Source organism: Acinonyx jubatus, chromosome D4, assembly GCF_027475565.1.
Source record: "Acinonyx jubatus isolate Ajub_Pintada_27869175 chromosome D4, VMU_Ajub_asm_v1.0, whole genome shotgun sequence".
NCBI classification, from domain to species: Eukaryota; Metazoa; Chordata; class Mammalia; order Carnivora; family Felidae; genus Acinonyx; species Acinonyx jubatus.
The window spans coordinates 21,431,086-21,449,952 of record NC_069391.1 but is presented as its reverse complement, the minus strand read 5'-3'; the positions used below and the strand labels follow the sequence as shown (position 1 = coordinate 21,449,952).

At 37.6% G+C, this 18,867-nt stretch overlaps 1 protein-coding gene across 3 annotated transcripts in view; it reads left to right on the top strand.

The window, feature by feature from the left end:
* Positions 1 to 18,867, top strand: part of KIAA1958 (KIAA1958 ortholog) — a 152,554-nt gene that overhangs the window by 11,440 nt on the left and 122,247 nt on the right. The window contains exon 1 of one of the 3 annotated variants that reach the window (XM_053204784.1): positions 1,003 to 15,403. The exons of the other annotated variants lie outside the window; for them this stretch is intronic. The gene's annotated coding sequence lies outside the window, so the exon portion shown is untranslated. Of the gene's footprint in view, positions 1 to 1,002; positions 15,404 to 18,867 lie in introns of those variants that run through there. 3 annotated transcript variants of the gene reach the window in all.

Genomic DNA, 18,867 nt, shown 5'->3' with positions numbered 1-18,867 from the left:
AGCGTGAGATCATGACCTGAGCCAAAGTCGGATGCTTGACCAACTGAGCCACCCAGGTATCCCTTTTTATTCTTTTTAAAGTAAACTCTAACCTCCCCCCCCCCCCCCCCAATATGGGGCTCAAATTCATGACCCTGAGATCAAGAGTTGTATGCTCTACCATCTGAGCCAGCCAGGCACCCGTAGGGTTTTTCTTATGAAAACTTATTTTTAGAGTCAAAGTTCATCCTGTAGATTTGCCTTAATACCTTTTTAGTTGATGCCTTCCTGTTAGTCATTCAAATAGTTATTTTATTTGTCTTTCTAAGAGCATACTATTAGTCTGAGAAGTAGGGATATCCTTATACATTATGTAGTAAGAAACAATATTTTTGTTTAAAATGAAAGAATGTAGTTCTATATAATAGTTTTGGGTGTTTTTTTTGAGAAAAGATTACATAGGTGAAAAGGTCCGTCAGTTTGGCTATGTGAAAACTTAAACTTTTAAAAAGTTTGCTTTTGGGGTGTCAGGGTGACTTGGTTGAAGTGTCGCACTCTTTTTTTTTTTTTTACAAGCATGATAATGTTTATTTTTATTTTTTTTCAAGGAAGTAATCTCTTTAATTTTTTTTCAATATATGAAATTTATTGTCAAATTGGTTTCCATACAACACCCAGTGCTACTTTTTTTTTTTTTTAATATTTGTTTAATTTTGAGAGAGAGAGAGTGCGAGTGGGGGGGGGGGGAGGGGCAGGGAGAGAAGGGAAGACAGAATCGGAGCAGGCTCCAGGCTCTGAGCTGTTAGTGCAGAGCCCGATGCGGGGCTCAGACTCACAGACCGTGAGATCATGACCTAAGCCGAAGTCAAAAAATGACCCACTCTTGATTTCGGCTCAGGTCATGATCTCATGGTCACTTATGTAAGATTGAGCCTTGCGCAGGCTCGGTGTTGAGTGTGGAGACTGAGATTGTCTCTCTTCCTCTCCCCTTGTCCCTCCCCTTTGTGTGTGTGTGTGTGTGTGTGTGTGTGCGTGCGCGCGCGCCTGAACTCACTGTGCTCTCCCTCTCAAAACACACACACACATAAACACAGAAATAAAAAGTTTGTTTTTAAAAAGATAATGCAATTAAAAAGAAAGGCAATAGTTTGTAGAAAATGTAGCAATATGATAGGGAGTTGAGGTCTTCATGGCACTGTATTATTTTTATGATTTACAAAAGAATTAATAAAACTTCAAGGACAATTAGGTTAAATGAGCAAGAAAAATGTTCAGCCTCACTGATAATTAAGCAAAAATAATATAGCAATCCATTTTCTTTTAATTTGCTTTCTTAATTCCAGTATAATTAACATACAGTTTCAGGTGTACACTAGTTCAGCAATTCTGTATGTTACTCAGTGCTCATCACCAAAAGTGTGCTCTTAATCCCCTTTATCTATCTCAGCCATCCCCCCACCTACCTCCCCTCTGGTAGCCACCAGTTCTCTATATATGAGAGTCTGCTTTTTTGTTTGTTTGTCTCTCTTTTTCTGTGTTCCTTTGTTTTGTTTCTTAATCATTTGCTTTTTAAAAAATCAGCAAAAAATATAAAATGAGATAATGCCCATTGCTGGTGGGGGGAAAAGAAGGGAGGAAGTTATTCTCATATCTTGCCGATGTGTATATAGAATTATTTATTTGTTCTTTTAAGCTTTTTTTTAAAGGAAATTTCCCTTTTTTTAATTTTAATTTTTTTTTAATTTATTTATCTAGAGAGAGAGCAAGAGAGAGAGAAAGCATGAGTTGGGGATGGAGGGAGGGAGGAAAGGAGAGAGAGAGAGAGAATCCAGAGCAGGTTCTGTACTTCCAGTGTGGAGCCTGATGCAGGACTCAAACCCATGAGTAGTAGATCATGACCCAAGCCAAAATCAAGAGTTAGCTGCTTAACCGACTGAGCCACCCAGGTGCCCCTGTTCTTTTAAACTTTGAAGGTGTAGGGGAGATAAAACTTGGTTCTACCCTGCTCAATTCTGTGGCAGGGCCTGAGTAATAAACATGGTAAGAGAAAAACATACAGATGTTACTTAATATTAAAAATTTTTCAGGGGCCGCCTGGGTGGCCCAGTTGATTAAGCATATGACTTCAGCTCAGGTCATGATCTCGCAGTTTCTGAGTTCGAGCCCTGCGTTGGGCTCTGTGCTGACACCTCAGAGCCTGGAGCTTGCTTCAAGTTTCGTTTCTCTCTCTCTCTGCCCTTCCCTTGTTCATGCTCTGTCTCTCTGTCTCTCAAAACTAAATAAACAGTAAAAATTTTTTTAAAATGTTTATTTGTTTTTAGAGAAAGAGAGAGAGAGAACTTGGGAGCAGAGGAGGGACCAGAGAGAGAGGGAAAGAGAAAGAATCCCAAGCAGGCTCCACACTGCCAGCACAGAGCCCAACGCAGGGCTTGAACTCACAAACTATGAGATCATGACCTGCGTGAAAATCAAGAGTTGGAAGCTCAACCTACTGAGCCACCCAGGGGCCCTGAGATGTTATTTAATATTTTTATGTGCACACAGGGTCTTCATAAGGGAAATTAAGACCTGAAGAAATGGGTTGAACTGAGAGTTTATATAGTTTGTTTTTTTTTTAGTGTTTATTTTTGAGAGAGAGAACGTCAGCGCGTGCAAGTGCAAGTGTGTGCACATGGGGGAGGGGCAGAGAGAGAGGGAGACAGAATCCGAAGCAGTCTTGACACTGTCAGCACAAAGTGGGGCTCAAACTCACAAACTATGAGTTTATGACCTGAGCTGAAGTTGGATGCTCACCTGACTGAGCCACCCAGGCATCTCAGAAAGTTTATATAAGTTTTAAACGAAGAATCAATAAATTTGATGGGAAGTGACTAGGCAAAGGAGTTTCAGCTAGAGGCCATAAATTGTGAAACAGTGACTAGAAAATATATGGGAGAGACTAATGGAAGGTAAGGGTTATTTTAGTAGGTTTGGTTGTACAGATCCATTTTGGCATCATCTCCCAGTCTCTAGTGCTAAGAATGTTCTTCTCTTCTGGTATAAAGAGGGCATCTTTCTCATGGGAAATTTTATGACCTGCTTTTGGGTAGAAAGAGGGAGGTCAGAGAGACTTTCCTGAATTTTCTATTTCTCAAGTGTTTTCAGCCCAAAATAATATGCCAAAGTGACATATTTTGGGGTGGCATGTTCTGAACCCCTTCAAAATATAATGTGTACCAATAATGAACATATTGAGTATACAGTTGAATTTTAACAAATTGTATAAATGTGACTAGCACTCATATCACTAAGCAGGACTTTATCAGCACCCTAGAGGAACCCCTTGTACTGCTTTCTGTATCTGACATAGCCTTTTTGAAGGAAAATAAGTATCCTGACTGATGGCTGAGTCAGGCTCAGCTTTAATAGATACTGTCAATTTTCCAAAGTAATTGTATCAATTTATACTGCCATCAGCAGTGTGTTAGTGTCCCAGTGGCTCCACTTCTTCATGATTATCGTTTTGAAAAGCATTTTGACAGAATGTATCAGGAGACATAAATATATCTATCGCCAGTTATCTAGTAATTCTACTAATTGAGAAGATGGAAAAAGATACATGCACAAAAACATTCCGTGAAGCAGAGATCAAAGACCACAGGCTAAATCTGGCCAGCTATAGCCCACATCCAGTTTCAACCATTTGTTTTTTTGTGGCTACTTTTGTGCTATAATGGAAGAGTTTAGTTGTAGAAACCTCGCGAAACAGAAAATATTTACTATCTGACCCTCTCCAGAAAAAGCTTGCTGACCCCTGCATCAGAGCATTATTTAGAGTAGTGAAAGATTAGCAATAACCAGTATATCCATCAGTTGGGGAATTACAAGATAAATCCTGGTGTAAGCACTTGATGGAGTAGGATATAGTCATTTAAAATGATGACAGAGGGGCACCTGAGTGGCTCAGTTGGTTAAGTGGCCAACTTCAGCTCAGGTCATGATCTCACAGTCTGTGGGTTCAAGCCCCACGCCAGGTTTCATGCTGACAGCACAGAGTCTGGAGCTGCTTCGGATTGTGTGTCTTTCTCTCTGCCCCTCCCCCACTCACACTCTGTGTCTTTCTCTCTCAAAAATGAATAGACGTTAAAAATTGTTTTAAATAGTAAAATGATGATAGAGATTATTAATCCAGCAAATATTTATTGGGCATTTGCTATGTGTTAGCTACTTTTCTAGGTGCTGGCAAATCAGTAAAGATAAAAATTCCTGCCCACATAAAACTTTAATTTTAGTGGAGGAGATAGAAAATAAATGAGATAAATATCTAAAATAATATGTATGATGTAAGTGCTAAGATGGGAAAAAAAAGGGAAGGGAGATAAATATTTTAGGGTGAGGGCTTGATATTTTAGATTGCCTTCTTTGAGAAAATGACTTTTGAGTAAGGACTTAAAATAAGTGAAAGGGCTTGATATACAGGGCGTTGGAGGAAGAGCATTTGAGGCAGAGGGAAAATCAAGCATAAAGGAGCAAAGTTGGAAATGTGCTTGATGTGTTCTGAGAACGACAGTAAGATGAAGGGCTGCAGTAGAGTGAAGGAAGGGGAGAAGAGTAGCAAGGGATGAGGTTGGACAGGTAATGGGGGTGGGGGCGGCAGTGATGATGCATCATGGTCAACCTCGTATAATGTAGCTATCTTTTATAATAAAATGCATATTTTGAAACTTGAAGGATTTTGCATACTTTAGTAGTCAATTACTTCTGGTTGATTGTAGCCTGCCAGTGGACAGCACTGTCTTAAATCATCTTAGGAGTTGCTGGTTTTTTAATGATTAATTTTTCAGTGTTTGAACCGGAAGGAACTGTGGAGACCCCTTTATTTTTTGTTTTATGGGTAAAGGAAATGATCTGAAGAAGTGAAGGAACTCAGGCTTTCAGTTTTTTTCCATATGTGTTTGTATGTTCCATCACTGTTTAATCTGAGGTTATTCTGTATTTTAGTGATTTTTGTCATTAATAACTTATCTAATCTTTAACATAAAAAAAATCCTTTTTAAAATAATGAAATTTAAATCTCTGTTGTCCAGATTTTCTCAGTGCCAAAACCCTTGTAGCCAATATGGTGTTAATAATGAATTCTTTTGGCTAGCACCCTGGTTGAGACCATATATATAGAAGGACTCAGACTACCTGGGTTTGTTTCTGGCTCTTATTAGTACTTAACCTCCCATTTATAAAATGATTTGGTACTAACTATGTACCTCATAGGGTTGTTGTGAGGATTAAATGAATTCATGTGGGTAGAATGCCAGGCAACTAGGCCAAATTATTATGGAGGCTTAAATATCAGGAAGGGAAAGTATTTGAGCCTTAGATACCAGAGAAATTTGAGTTCGACAAGTACTTGGATTGTGTTATTGAAAGTTTGTATGTGTTTCTCTACTTTGACTTAATAGGTAACAAATAGCAATTTATTAACATTTTAATTAACATCAGCTTAATTAGCATAGTGAGTTCAAATCATGTGCTGTTGTAGCACTTATGTTATAAACCCTTCACAGCTATCAAATTTTGGGGGGAAGAATACTTATTTTAACTTCAGTAGGAGAAATACTGTGATTTAGGTGAGTGGCCTGAGTGAGTGGGTCACATGACTAAACACAGCACAGGATGAATGATAAAAGGCCACTGGCTGGCCTGAAAGCTATTGGCACAGTGTCCAGCCAGCTCTAGGAAAGATTGCTTGTTTACTGGAGCATGCAAGAGCTTTGCTTTGTGCGTATATAGGTCAGGGCAGTAAAGAACTCTGCATACACAGGGCAGTAAAGAACTCTGCATAGACAGACACAAATTGGTGAAAGGGAATCAAGTAGAGAGTGATGAGGATGTAACCCTGTCCTCTGAAGCATGCCACCAAAATTCTAGTATTTGAGTGCCCCTAATCTCAGAGAGGCTGAGCACCAATGAACTCAAATAATGGATATAGTTAAGAATTAACACTTTTTTTTTTAGTTTTTCTAGAAAATGACTTTCAAAATGTATTATAAAGCTTGCTAAAATTTGAAGTATGAAAAAAAAAACACCCCAGAATTTAACTTACAGAGTACTTTGACAATTTATGAAAAAAAAAAAGTTAGATATATTTTTCTTAGTGGTATTTAATTTAGTGAAGGATGATTTTATATACATACTGTGTCCATACTATATTTTGTGTTTGTGACTATTTGGGGGTTGCATAAAATTCTATTACTTTTTAGTGGGAAAAATCTGAAATCTTTTTGCACTGTTGATTTTGTTTTCTTCAGTGCTAAGTCTTCAGGAGTTTTACTTGCTCAGGCTGCTGCTTTTTTTCTTTTTAACATAGCTGGATAAATGCAGATATAGTCAGCAGTGTTTCTGCCTTCCTTGCAGAATCATAGGTTATAACTTAGGGTTTCTGTGGGCACATTAATTCTGAATAGAACCTAGGGATTGTGCTTAACTAGAAATGTGGTGGTTTTGGTAGTGAGTTCCTAACAGAACTCAGGTACTTATATGCTCAGTAGGACATTGCTGTTGTAGCTGTTGTGGTATTTAATTGAACCTGAAGGTCCCTCGGAGCTTTCCTAGTCCATTATATTAAACTGAGAAAGTTTTTAAAAATGCAATTCAGTATTTATGATTTAGTTAATAGTTAAGCTAAGGACTTTTAGAAGTATTTGGAGGTGGGAGGAAAGAAGCCATACATTTACAGAGACTTTCATGAAACATAAAATTGTGACACTGAATTAGCCTTTTTTTTCCCAGCCCTCTGCTGTTACCCTAGGCTCTGGTCCAAAGAGGTAGCATATGACTCACACTCTCCCTAACACCCTTGTTGTTGGGTTCGTTATTCTTTTCAGGGTTGGGTTGGTGTATCGAATGCACAGAATTAATCTGAATACTCAGGAAGGATGTATGGAATCTCTCTTTAGATTGTAAGAAATGACTATGATTGAATATTTTAGTTTGAGTCTTTTGAGTAGGACTTTCTGTTTTGTGTGATAAATATACTGCATTAGCAGCAGGGGAACTAAATTTCTATTGACTAGGATATCAGTCAAAGTTTATATTCCTGTAAGATCAAGTATGACTCTGAGATACTGTATGTTTTAGCTTGACTTGGTAATTCTTAATCTTTTTGTGGGTCTTTGACCCCTTTGAGAATTGGATAAAAAATTTGGATTCTCTTCTCAGAAAATGTACATCTGCATATATAGCATACAATTCTGTATACATTTTAGGAAAAAATTAGATCTTTCTGACACATTATGCTAACAACCTCTATTTTGTGTATTTATACTTTAGCATGTGACTTTCTTCTGTCTTCATAAGAATGGAAACCTTAAAGGTTTGAGATAAGAATTAGGAGAGTGAACTTATGGACTTCCAGGGAAAATTTACGTTTTTGAAGGAGGGGATACTATGGTATTTTTCCATCAGAAATCCATTTAGACTGTTGTTTCTGATAAATGTACGAGTAGTGCATCTGGTTAAATCATTCTTCTGCACTGTAGGTTATGAAAAAATAGTGTCTCACTACTGGTACATTCACAAAGGCAGTCTAGCAAGGAAAAATTTAAAAGCTTAAATTCTCATTCTCATTTCTGTGAGAATAAAGAGGGTGAATTCATTATGTCAAGCATTACAAATAAGCATGTATTAAAGCAGCTACATATGATGATGGCACATTGTTGCAACACCCCATGGAAGATAATTTGCATGGAAGATGATTATTCAATAGGGCTTTAATTTACAAGAAACATTCCACAATTTAATTGAGCCCTTTTTGCACACACTGCTTCGCTTCAATAGATTGCATTTGCTCCCTGCATATGTACAATGCCATGAGGGTGGTTAAAATCTGATTCAGTCTAGCTGGAAGGTGAAACAACAGCTGAAAGTCATGTCATAAAAATATACATTATTAAACATTTGAGAATTGTTTTGGAAATCAGTTTTCTGTTGGCTGATGTGTACCATAAAGCTGATTGTCTAATTTTCTTTTTTCTAATAAGATTTGTATAAGATTATTTGGCCCTGCTGGCCACTAGTTAAACTATATGGTTCAATTTAAAAATTATTCACTTTTATAGGCTAGTCACCTATATTGTACTTTTGCATACATATGAGCATACATAGCCTGCATTTATAGTTATTATAGAAAGAAAATTATTTTGTGTAAAAAAGACACTAAAATAAACATTTCAAGAAATAGCTGACTTATAATTAAAATGCCTAGAAAGATAATACAGTAGTCCTCCCTTATCCCGTGGGGGGATATATTTCAGAACTGCCAGTGGATGCCTGAAATTGCAGATAGTATCAAACTCTGTGTGTGTGTGTGTGTGTGTGTGTGTGTGTGTGTGTGTGTGTGTGTATACCAATTATAAAGTTCAGTTTATGAATTAGACACAGTAAGAGATTGACAACAATAATAAAATAGAACAATTAGAACATTATACATAATAAAAGTTATGTGAATGTGGTTTCTCTCAAAATATCTTACTGTGTTGCATTCACTGTTGTGATGATGTGAGATGATAAAATGTCTAACTGATGAGGTGAAGTGATGTGAATGACACAGTGTTAGGCTGCTGTTGACCTTCTGACACTATATCAGGAGGATCATCTGCTTCAAGACCACAGTTGACAGTGGGTAACTGAAGGCAGAACCTCAGATAAGGGGGACTACTATACATGGTGTTAAAAAAAAAAAACAAAAAAGAAGTAATGTAGCTATGTCTAATGTCTTCTCTGTTAGCAGAATAGTATATGGATAACTTTATTATAGAGAAGAGGTTTTGTGTGAGCCTGAACTGACTGACTCCTTGTAGATGTTCCATTTTTGAGCATTTAAAATAAGCATTGTTGTGAGAAGCTAGGCCCATTCTTAGTGGGGAAACACTAAAAACATATGGACGTAGTAAAGGTATGTCCACATGAGGAAAACACTGAAGGCCTTCAGGTTAAGTCAGAATGTCTGTTAAGATAAGGATGTCTGTTATCACCATTGTTTTGCAAATCCTAAGATAGGCAAGAAAAATGGATATAGATATTGGAAAGGAAACCATATAATTATCACCATTTGTAGGAATAGTGATGGGATAGAGGAAAAGAATATTTAAAAAAACATTTTTTTAACCTTTATTCATTTTTGAGAGTGAGAGAGACAGAGCATGAGTGGGGGGAGGGGCAGAGAGAGAGGGAGACACAGAATCAGAAGCAGGCTCCAGGCTCTGAGCTGTCAGCACAGGGCCCGACGCGGGGCTCAAACTCACGGACTGCGAGATCATGACCTGAGCAGAAGTTGGACGCTCAACCGACTGAGCCACCCTGGCGCCCCAAGGAAAAGAATATTTTTGAGAATAAGATGAAAGTTTAAATTGGAGGGAAGGGAGATTGAAACATTTTCTGTTGGTCCTCCAAGTTTTTGGTGAATGAAGGCTTTCTGCAGAAAGTGGTGGTGGGGGGGTCGGGGTAGGGGGGCGCTGAGAGGGAAATTGAGCAACTAAGAAGAACGAGAAGAAAGAATTTAGAGTAGCTGTGATGAAAAAGTATGTGGTGTACCTCTAAGGGTTCAACTGAGGGTGAATCGTATGAAGACACTGTGGAGTCATTCAACAAAGGTTGGTGCCTGTGAGTCAGGGTGATTTCTGAATTCTCTGAGCATAAGCAGTTGATTACCTGTGTGGGCACCTTGATAACCACCTGAGGTGGTAAAGAAGTAGTTCATCCTCTTCCACACAATTTTGCTTCTGAGATCTGATGTTTGACTCCATGAGACCCTGAAGTTAGAGATCCTACAGGATCAATTATAAGTAAGGTAAGGGAAAAAGGAAGGATGAAATTATTTGGAGAAGAAGCCTGTGTTATTTATTTATTTTTTAATAAAGCTGTTTTCTTATTTAGTTATTTGATAGAGCATCCACTTGTGTGAGTGGGGGAGGGGCAGGAGGAGAGGGAAAGGGAGACTCTTAAGCTCCTACATGGAGCCCTACATGGGTCTTGATCTTAAAACTGTGAGATCATGACCTGAGCTGAAATCAAGAGTCGGACCCCTGACTGAACCACCCAGGAGCACCAGCCTGTGTTATTTTTGTAGTGGGAAAATCTGTTAGTAGAGGTCTCTGATTATGTTCAAAAAGGTCTAAATGAAGTTCCTACTTCCTAGGGTTATTGTGGAGATTAACTAAATTAGATGTGATGGTATAAACTGTTTCCTACAGTGCTCTGCATTATAGTAACCTCTTAGTAGATACCTGGTTTAAAAACAAATGTAAAAATCCTGTGCCCCATGAGCCCGTTCTTTCCAGATATTTAAGCAGTCTTGTCTCCCATGCATCCTTTCAATATTCACCATCCTTAAACTTTTTCTTTGCACTGGTCCTAGCCCCTGGTCCTTCATCCTTGTCTTTGCATACTGAGAAACCTGTGCTTGAGCCTGCCTGCTACTTCTTGTTCCCATTTCCTTTCTTTCATAGCCAGATTCTTAAATAAATGGATTATGGTGCTATCTTTTCTCTTATCAGTAACTCTCTTTAATCTTAGGGAATTTGGCTGTCTCTGCCCCTTCTACTCAAAGTCTCCACAAAATTAGACCTACCTAATAGACAAACACCTAAGAAAATGATCAGGTGATAATAAGTGCTGTGAGGAAAAATAATTCAAGATAGGGGGGTTTGGGAGTGCCAGACACATGTTGGGGTGGGGGTTTATAAGGTGGTCTGGGAAGGTATCTTTATTAAGAGGACGCTAAAGCAGATTTAAGGAGCAAATCATAGAGATATCTGGGGAGAAAAACATTCTAAGCAGTCAATACACAGTCCCTGTAGTGGGGGCAAGGTTGATGCATTTGAGGAAGAGCAAGGAGGGTTTTGCAGATGGAACAGAGTGACGGACAAGGGGATGATGTCAGAGAAGTAAGTAGATGCACACTGGGAGCGTGTGAAAGTTATCTTCTGATTGCTTATGTTTCCTCAGTGAGAGTAAGGATGGAGCAGAAGGAAGTGGAGATTTGAAGAGCTGTTCAATTAGGACAGTAGAGAGAGAATAGATTTGAGCAAAGTGTATCCCTGGGCCAGCAGCACCAATATCATCTGGGAATGTGTTAGAAATGCAAATTCTTGGGTCTCATCCCAGACCTACTGAATCAGAAACTCTGGAGGTGAGGACAGTCAATGTATGTTTTAACAAGCCTTCTGGGATATTATGCACAAAAAAGTTTGAGAGCCATCGGACTAAAGAGATAAGTACAAATTAGTACATAGCCATGAGGACCCACTTGAGTTTAGTGATCTTAAGTTTAATGTGAAAATAGTCATTAGGTTATGTTGAAGAAAGAAAGGGACAAGGGAATTGAGTGTGTACAAGGTATTGTTTTAAATGGTATACCACAAAATCTAAGTTGCATAAAGAAATAAGGGAGGATGGATCATTGGGACAGCGAAAACATGGTAGGATTGACTTTGAGTCCCAATGAGTCAAAGAATTGGTCAGTGAAAGAAATTCTGATACAGATCTCTGATTAACTGTAAATTACAAGTGTTTTCCCTTCAGTCAGGTGTCTCCAAAAACTAGTATTTCCTGACTTTAGAATTGTATGTCAGAGCAAGTAATTTTGAGTCAAAAGTTTTGAGTTCATGGGAATGCAAGCTGGTACAGCCACTTTGGAAAATAGTATGGAGGTTCCTCAAAAAACTAAAAATAGAACTACCCTACGACCCAGCAATTGTACTACTAGGCATTTATCCAAGGGTACAGGTGTGCTGTTTCGAAGGGACACATGCACCCCCATGTTTATAGCAGCACTATCAACAATAGCCAAAGTATGGAAAGAGCCCAAATGTCCATTGATGGATGAATGGGTAAAGAAGACATGGTATATTTATACAATGGAGTATCACTTGGCAATCAAAAAGAATGAAATCTTGCCATTTGCAACTATGTGGATGGAACTGGAGGGTATTATGCTAAGTGAAATTAGAGAAAGACAAAAATCATATGACTTCTCATGTGAGGACTTTAAGAGACAAAACAGATGAACATAAGGGAAGGGAAACAAAAACAATATAAAAACAGGGAGGGGGACAAAACAAAGGAGACTCATAAATATGGAGAACAAACAGGGTTACTGGAGGGGTTGTGGGAGGGGGGATGGGCTAAATGGGTAAGGGGCACTAAGGAATCTACTCCTGAAATCATTGTTTCACTATATGCTAACTAATTTGGATGTAAATTAAAAAAAATAAAATAAAACAAGTTTAAAAAAGTTTTGAGTTCAGGTCCTGCCTTTTTTCTTTTTCTAGTATGAAATTTATTGTCAAATTGGTTTCCATACAACACCCAGTGCTCATCTCAACAGGTGCCCTCCTCAATGCCCATCACCCACTTTCCCCTCCCGCCCATCGGCCATCAACTCTCAGTTTATTCTCAATTTTAAGAGTCTCTTATGGTTTGGCTCCCTCCCTCTCTAACTTTTTTTTTCCCATGGTCTTCTGTTAAGTTTCTCAGGATCCACATAAAAGTGAAAACATATAGTATCTGTCTTTCTCTGTGTACCTTATTTCACTTAGCATAACACTCTCCAGTTCCATCCACGTTGCTACAAAAGGCCCTATTTCATTCTTTGTCACTGCCAAGTATAGGTCCTGCCTTTGTTAGTTGGCCTTGGGTAAGTTACTTAACTTTTCTAAATCAATTTCAATATTTGTACAATAGAACTAAAAATACCTAATAGCTTAGTCTCACAGTTGTTTACAGTATGAAATGAGAGACAAGCATATGAAAATATTTTATAAAATTACTCCTAATAATAAAGTCACATCTCCTAGTAATAAAGTCACATCTCCTAATCATTACCCTCCACTGTTTTCCACACTGCCCTCCTCCTCTTCTATATCCTGAATTTTGTTTATGTAGTACAAATAATTTCGCCTTATGTCTGTTAAAAAGATATGAATCTTGTAGAAAAGTAAGAAAAAGTATTGATGACTCTTATTGCTTGCCTTGTAATAAAACGTTGTCTTAAAAATACCCAAGGGTACAGGTGTGCTGTTTCAAAGGGACACATGTACCCCCATGTTTACAGCAGCATTATCAACAATAGCCAAAGTATGGAAAGAGTTCTGCTTCTGGCCAAGCTAGAGTAACTGGGAGCAGATTTATCACCCCACCTGTATTATTAGAATTCTGCAGAGAAACAGAACCAATTGGATGTGTTTGTTTACATATTTTTTTATAAGGAATTGGGTCGCTTAATTATGGAAGCTGAGAACTCCCAAATTCTGCAGTCTGCAAGTTAAAGACCCTATAGAGCCAATGATGTAGTTCCAGTCCAAGTCTGAAGGCCTGAGAACCAGGAAAGCTGATGGTATACTTTCCAGTCTGAAAGCCTGAAGTCTCAAGACCCAAGAAGAGCCAGTGTTTTTTTTTTAGAGTCTGAATGCAGGAAAAGACTGATTATTCAGTTCATTTGTCAAGCAGGAAGAGTTTCTTCTTACTCAGCCTTTTTGTTTTATTAAGGTCTTCAATTGATTGGATAAGGTCACTCACATTAAGGGGTACAATCTGCTTTATGTAGTCTACTGATTCAAATGTTAACGTCATCCAGAAATGCCCTCACAAACTCAACATACCAACATAATGTTAATCAAATGTCTGGGTACCCTGTGACCTGTCAAGTTGATACATAAAACTATCACTCCACCTGAAACAATTAAGAAACCAGACAAAATATATTAAAGAGTGATTTTTAAAACATTGGATATCAGGCATTGACATACAAGTGATTTCTGAGAGATGAGAAACAAGTAAGGTGAACCCCATGACTGCTTCAGCTTACTACCTGGAAAGGATTTCTAGGCTGTGGTGCAAGGAGGGGGAACTCAAGTGGAGACTGCCAGTTTCGCTGAGTTGAAAAGGTAGGGATAGAAGTCTGAGGAGGCCAAGGTGACTAGAGTTCACAGAATTCACAGGAAGAGGTAAAACTATCTCTATTCACGGATAACCTAATCATATATATAGAAAAAACCCAAGGAATCCAGTAGAGATAATAAATGATTTCAGCAAAGTTGCAAGGTACAAAAATCAACACACACAAGTCACTTGTATTTCTGTACATATTCAGGAAACAATCCAAAAAGGAAATTAAGATGGCAATTCCATTTATAATAGCATCTAAGAGAATAAAATACCTAAGAATAAACTTAACCAAGGCAATGAAATACTTGTACACTGAAAATTTTAAAACAATGCTGAGGGGTGTCTAGGTGGCTCAGTCGGTTAAGCGTCTGACTTTGGCTCAGGGCATGATCTCACAGTTCGTGAGTTCGAGTCCCGCATCAGGCTCTTTGGTGACAGCTTAGAGCCTAGAGCCTGCTCCAGATTCTGTGTCTCCCTCTCTGCCCCTTCCCCACTCACACTCTGTCTCTCTCTCTTTCCAAAATAAACAAACATTAAAAAAAATTAAAAAACAACGGTGCTGAAAGAAATTAAAGAGGACCTAAGTAAATGGAAATATAGCTTGTGTTCATGGATAGGAAGACTTAATATTGTTAATATGTCAATATTCCCCTGAGCTATTCTTATCAAAATTCGAATAGCCTTTTTTTTTTACAGAAATTAAACAGCTGATACCTAAATTCATTTGGAATTGCGAAAGATCTTGAACAGCTAAAACAATTTTGAAAAAGAACAATTGGTAGGTGCCTCGGTGGCTCAGTTGGTTAAGTGCCTGACTTCAGCTCAGGTCATGATCTCATGGTTTAGGAGTTAGAGCTCTGTGTCGAGCTCTGTGCTGACAGCTCGAAGCCTGGAACCTGATTTGGTTTCTGTGTCTCCCTCTCTCTCTGCCCCTCCCCCACTCACACTCTGCACCTCTCTTTGGAAAATAAATAAACATTAAAAATTTTTTAAATTGGAGGACTCATACTTCCTGATTTCAAAACTTACTACAAAGCTATTATAATCAAAACAGTGTGGTATTAGCATAAGGATAGAAGTATAGACCAGTGGAATACAATTAACAGTCTAGAAATATATCCTTATATATAGGGCTGATTGATTTTCTTTTTTTTATTATTTTTTTAAATGTTTATTTATTTTTGAGAGAGGGAGAGAGACAGAGTGTGAGTGGGGGAGGGGCAGAGAGAGCGAGGAAGACACAGAATCCAAAGCAGGCTCCAGGCTCTGAGCTGTCAGTAGAGCCCGACATGGGGCTTGGGCCCACAAGCTGTGAGATCATGACCTGAGCCAAAGTCAGATGCTTAACTGACTGAGCCATCCAGGAGCCCCAGGGCTGATTGATTTTCGACAAGGGTGCCAAGTCCATTCAATGGGAAAAGAAGTTTCTTCAGCAGGTGGTGCTGGGACAATTATATTTCCACACACAAAAGAATGAAGTTGGATCCCTACTTCATACCATAAGGTAAGGTATGGTAGGAAATTTAACTTAAATAGGAAATAGGAAAATTAACTTAAAATGAATCAGTAACAACACCTTGTAAGACCTAAAATCATAAAAATCTTAGAGTAAAATTAATGACTGCTAAAGAAAGCATATGAAATATTATTCTTTGCTGTTTTTAGTGTATGATTTCTCTGTTGATTGCTCTATGAAACATCTTGCGGCTTTTACTAAGTATGCTATTATTATAATAACGTGAGTTTTTTTTTTAAGTTTGTTTATTCTGAAAGAGACTGCATGCATGTGAGTGCATGCAGAGAGAGGGAAAGAAGAAATCCCAAGCACGTTCTGTGCTGAGCCAAAATTTTGAGCCAAAATTAACAGTCGGATGTCTAACCAACTGAGCCACTTAGGTGCCTCACTAATGTGAGATTTAACACAAATGAGATACTTCTTTATGATGTCTAAACTTGTATGCATAGCATACTATATACTGTTCAGGATCCATTTGGAAATTTCGTGATCTAGTTTTTGTGTGTTGATTACTACCAGGACATCACATGTTCTGGTGTTTAAGTATAACTTCACAGTAGCAAAATCTTTTTCAAACTCAAATACAGATGACTTTCAGGCTTTTAGGGATTGGTTGTTTTAAATTATTCTTATGACTCTGAACAAAGGTTTGCCTTCCTCAGTACCTGGTACATAGGTACTCAGTGATTATTTATTGAGTGAGCAAATATTATGTAAAGTGTGATTATCATGAAAATTAATTCCAAATCCTTCAGTTCTTTGAGGCCTTTCCAGCAGATACATACTATTTTTACAAGTCAATTATCGTAAGAAATGCTGGTGTCGCTTTTGGAGTTCAAAGACATTTTCGTACCATCTTGTTTCTGATGAAACAATTGGATCCCATTGGATTATGCTCATGTAATTGTTGGATTATTAAAACATTTAATTTTTATTTTAGTAAGTGCTAATATAAATACGTTACCTGTGTCTTGTTCCTAATTATATTACATTGCAGGAAGTGGACAAGTATAATAGAAGAAAGGTGTTTCAGTTCCTTCAGTGATATGTCATCTTAATTAAGATCAAGGATTTCTTAAGTTTGTGTGTTTGGGAAAATGACAAACTGAAAATAGTTTTTTTGCGATTTACAAAATCGCACCAATTTACAAAATTGGTTATGTAGAAAGCAGCAAATTAAATTGCTTTTATATTTTTAAAACATGGTAGGAAATAGAAAAGATAGGTAGATAAAATACTATGTCTATATTACTTCCAAGGAAATTTAATTCAGCAGTGGCTGAATTGTCTTCAGCAATGGCTTTGAGTAGAAGTACTATCTTCAGTTGTAGATAAAATAATGCATGTGGTATAGTCTCAGGTAACTAGAGACAGAATGAAATTGATATTTTGCATTAGTTGTGCATTATTTATCATGTCTGATAAAGCAACAGCATATGCCTGATGCTTTTACCACCATCTACATGATGATACTCTATGCTCTGAGTGAGTGGGTATATTAATCCTAGATTAACTTTTTTACAGTAAGTTGTGGACTTCCTTTGTAAATTAACATCCATAAACTTAAAACTACAGTTAGGAGAATGATAGAGGATGTAGAAACACAGATAAGAAAGAAACTGAAGGAACAGAGAAATGAACAGGTTATTGAAACTGTGAGAAATATATCAATTCTCTTTTTTACTGTAACTGTTCATTATAGTGATTCTAAGGGAAGAAATCCAGATCATCAAGAAAATACTGAATACAAGTAAATGTTAATGTTTATTTTCCAGTAAGTACAAAGTCAAACTATAAAGATTAAAAATGGACACTGGAAACACGAAGGTCCTGAGGTTTTCTTCTAGGAATCCTTTCTAGACCATCTATGGTTTGGATCAGACAAGCATATGTTGCTGTTTTTTGGTTGTTTTTTTTTTTTTCAACATTCTGCCCCTAGCACCTGTCGTGCAGTAGTTGGAGTTGAGATGTGCCCAATAAATAATGTCTACATTTGATCTTTTTTTCCCCCTCATGTTTTGACTTGCTTCAGTTGCCATCTCCTCCTTCATCTTTTTTTTTGTTTTGTTTTATTAATTTCTCCTTTACCTGTAAGCCCTTAATTCTAGTTTCTTTTATCATGTTTCATGCTTGTTGAGTTTAATATTTAGTTAGCTTATTTTTCAATTTTGAGGTTTTTTTCGAATAAAAGCATATAAGGCAATTCATCTTCCTGGGTCCATTGCTTTGCCTGTTCTCCTTGGATTTTAATGTGTGTTATTCTCAGTGTTTTATATTTCTGAATAGTGTGTCTTATTTAAAATAGTATTTAAAACTTTTTTTAATGTTTATTTATTTTTGAGAGAGAGAGAGAGAGAAAGACTGAGTGCAAGCAGGTGAGGGGCAAAGAGAGAAGGAGACACAGAATCCAAAACAGGCTCCAGGCTCTGAGCTGTCAGCACCGAGCCCGATGCGGGGCTCGAACTCACAGACTGTGAGATCATGACCTGAGCCAAAGTTGGACACTTAACTGACTGAGCCACTCAGGTGCCCCTAATATAGTATTTTAAAGATTTCTTCTTCTTTTGATTATTATGCTAATTTTCAATTTTATTGCATTTTGGTCATAAATAAGGCTTTCGCACTTTAGAATTTTGAGATTTCTTTTGACATATTGCATGATAATTTTTGAGAAAGGTTTTATTGGCATTGGAAAAGAATGTATATTCTCTTTTTGAAAAAAAATACATCTATTCAGGTCTAATTGTGTTTTTCTCATTTTTTTTATGTCTGCTTGAAATCTTTGTTCATATTTTTCATATCACTGGAATATGTTCTTTATTCTTTTTTTCCTCCAGTAAAAGTGCATTGGGCTGATTATGGCCTTAACTTCCCTAAATGAGTATGCCTTTATTTTTGTCCACCCACTTGAATGATCATTGCTGGGCATGATTTTGTTTGGTTTTATCTGGTTTTATTTTATTTATTTTTTTTAACGTTTATTATTTTTGAGAGAGTGTGTGTGCACGAGCAAGCAGGGGAGGGGCAGAGAGAGAGGGAGACAGAGGATTTGTTATTTATTTATTTATTAATTTTTTTAATATATGAAATTTATTGTCAAATTGGTTTCCATACAACACCCAGTGCTCATCCCAAAAGGTGCCCTCCTCAATACCCATCACCCACCCTCTCCTCCCTCCCACCCCCCATCAACCCTCAGTTTGTTCTCAGTTTTTAACAGTCTCTTATGCTTTGGCTCTCTCCCACTCTAACCTCTTTTTTTTTTTTTTCCTTCCCCTCCCCCATGGGTTCCTGTTAAGTTTCTCAGGATCCACATAAGAGTGAAACCATATGGTATCTGTCTTTCTCTGTATGGCTTATTTCACTTAGCATCACACTCTCCAGTTCCATCCACGTTGCTACAAAAGGCCATATTTCATTTTTTCTCATTGCCACGTAGTATTCCATTGTGT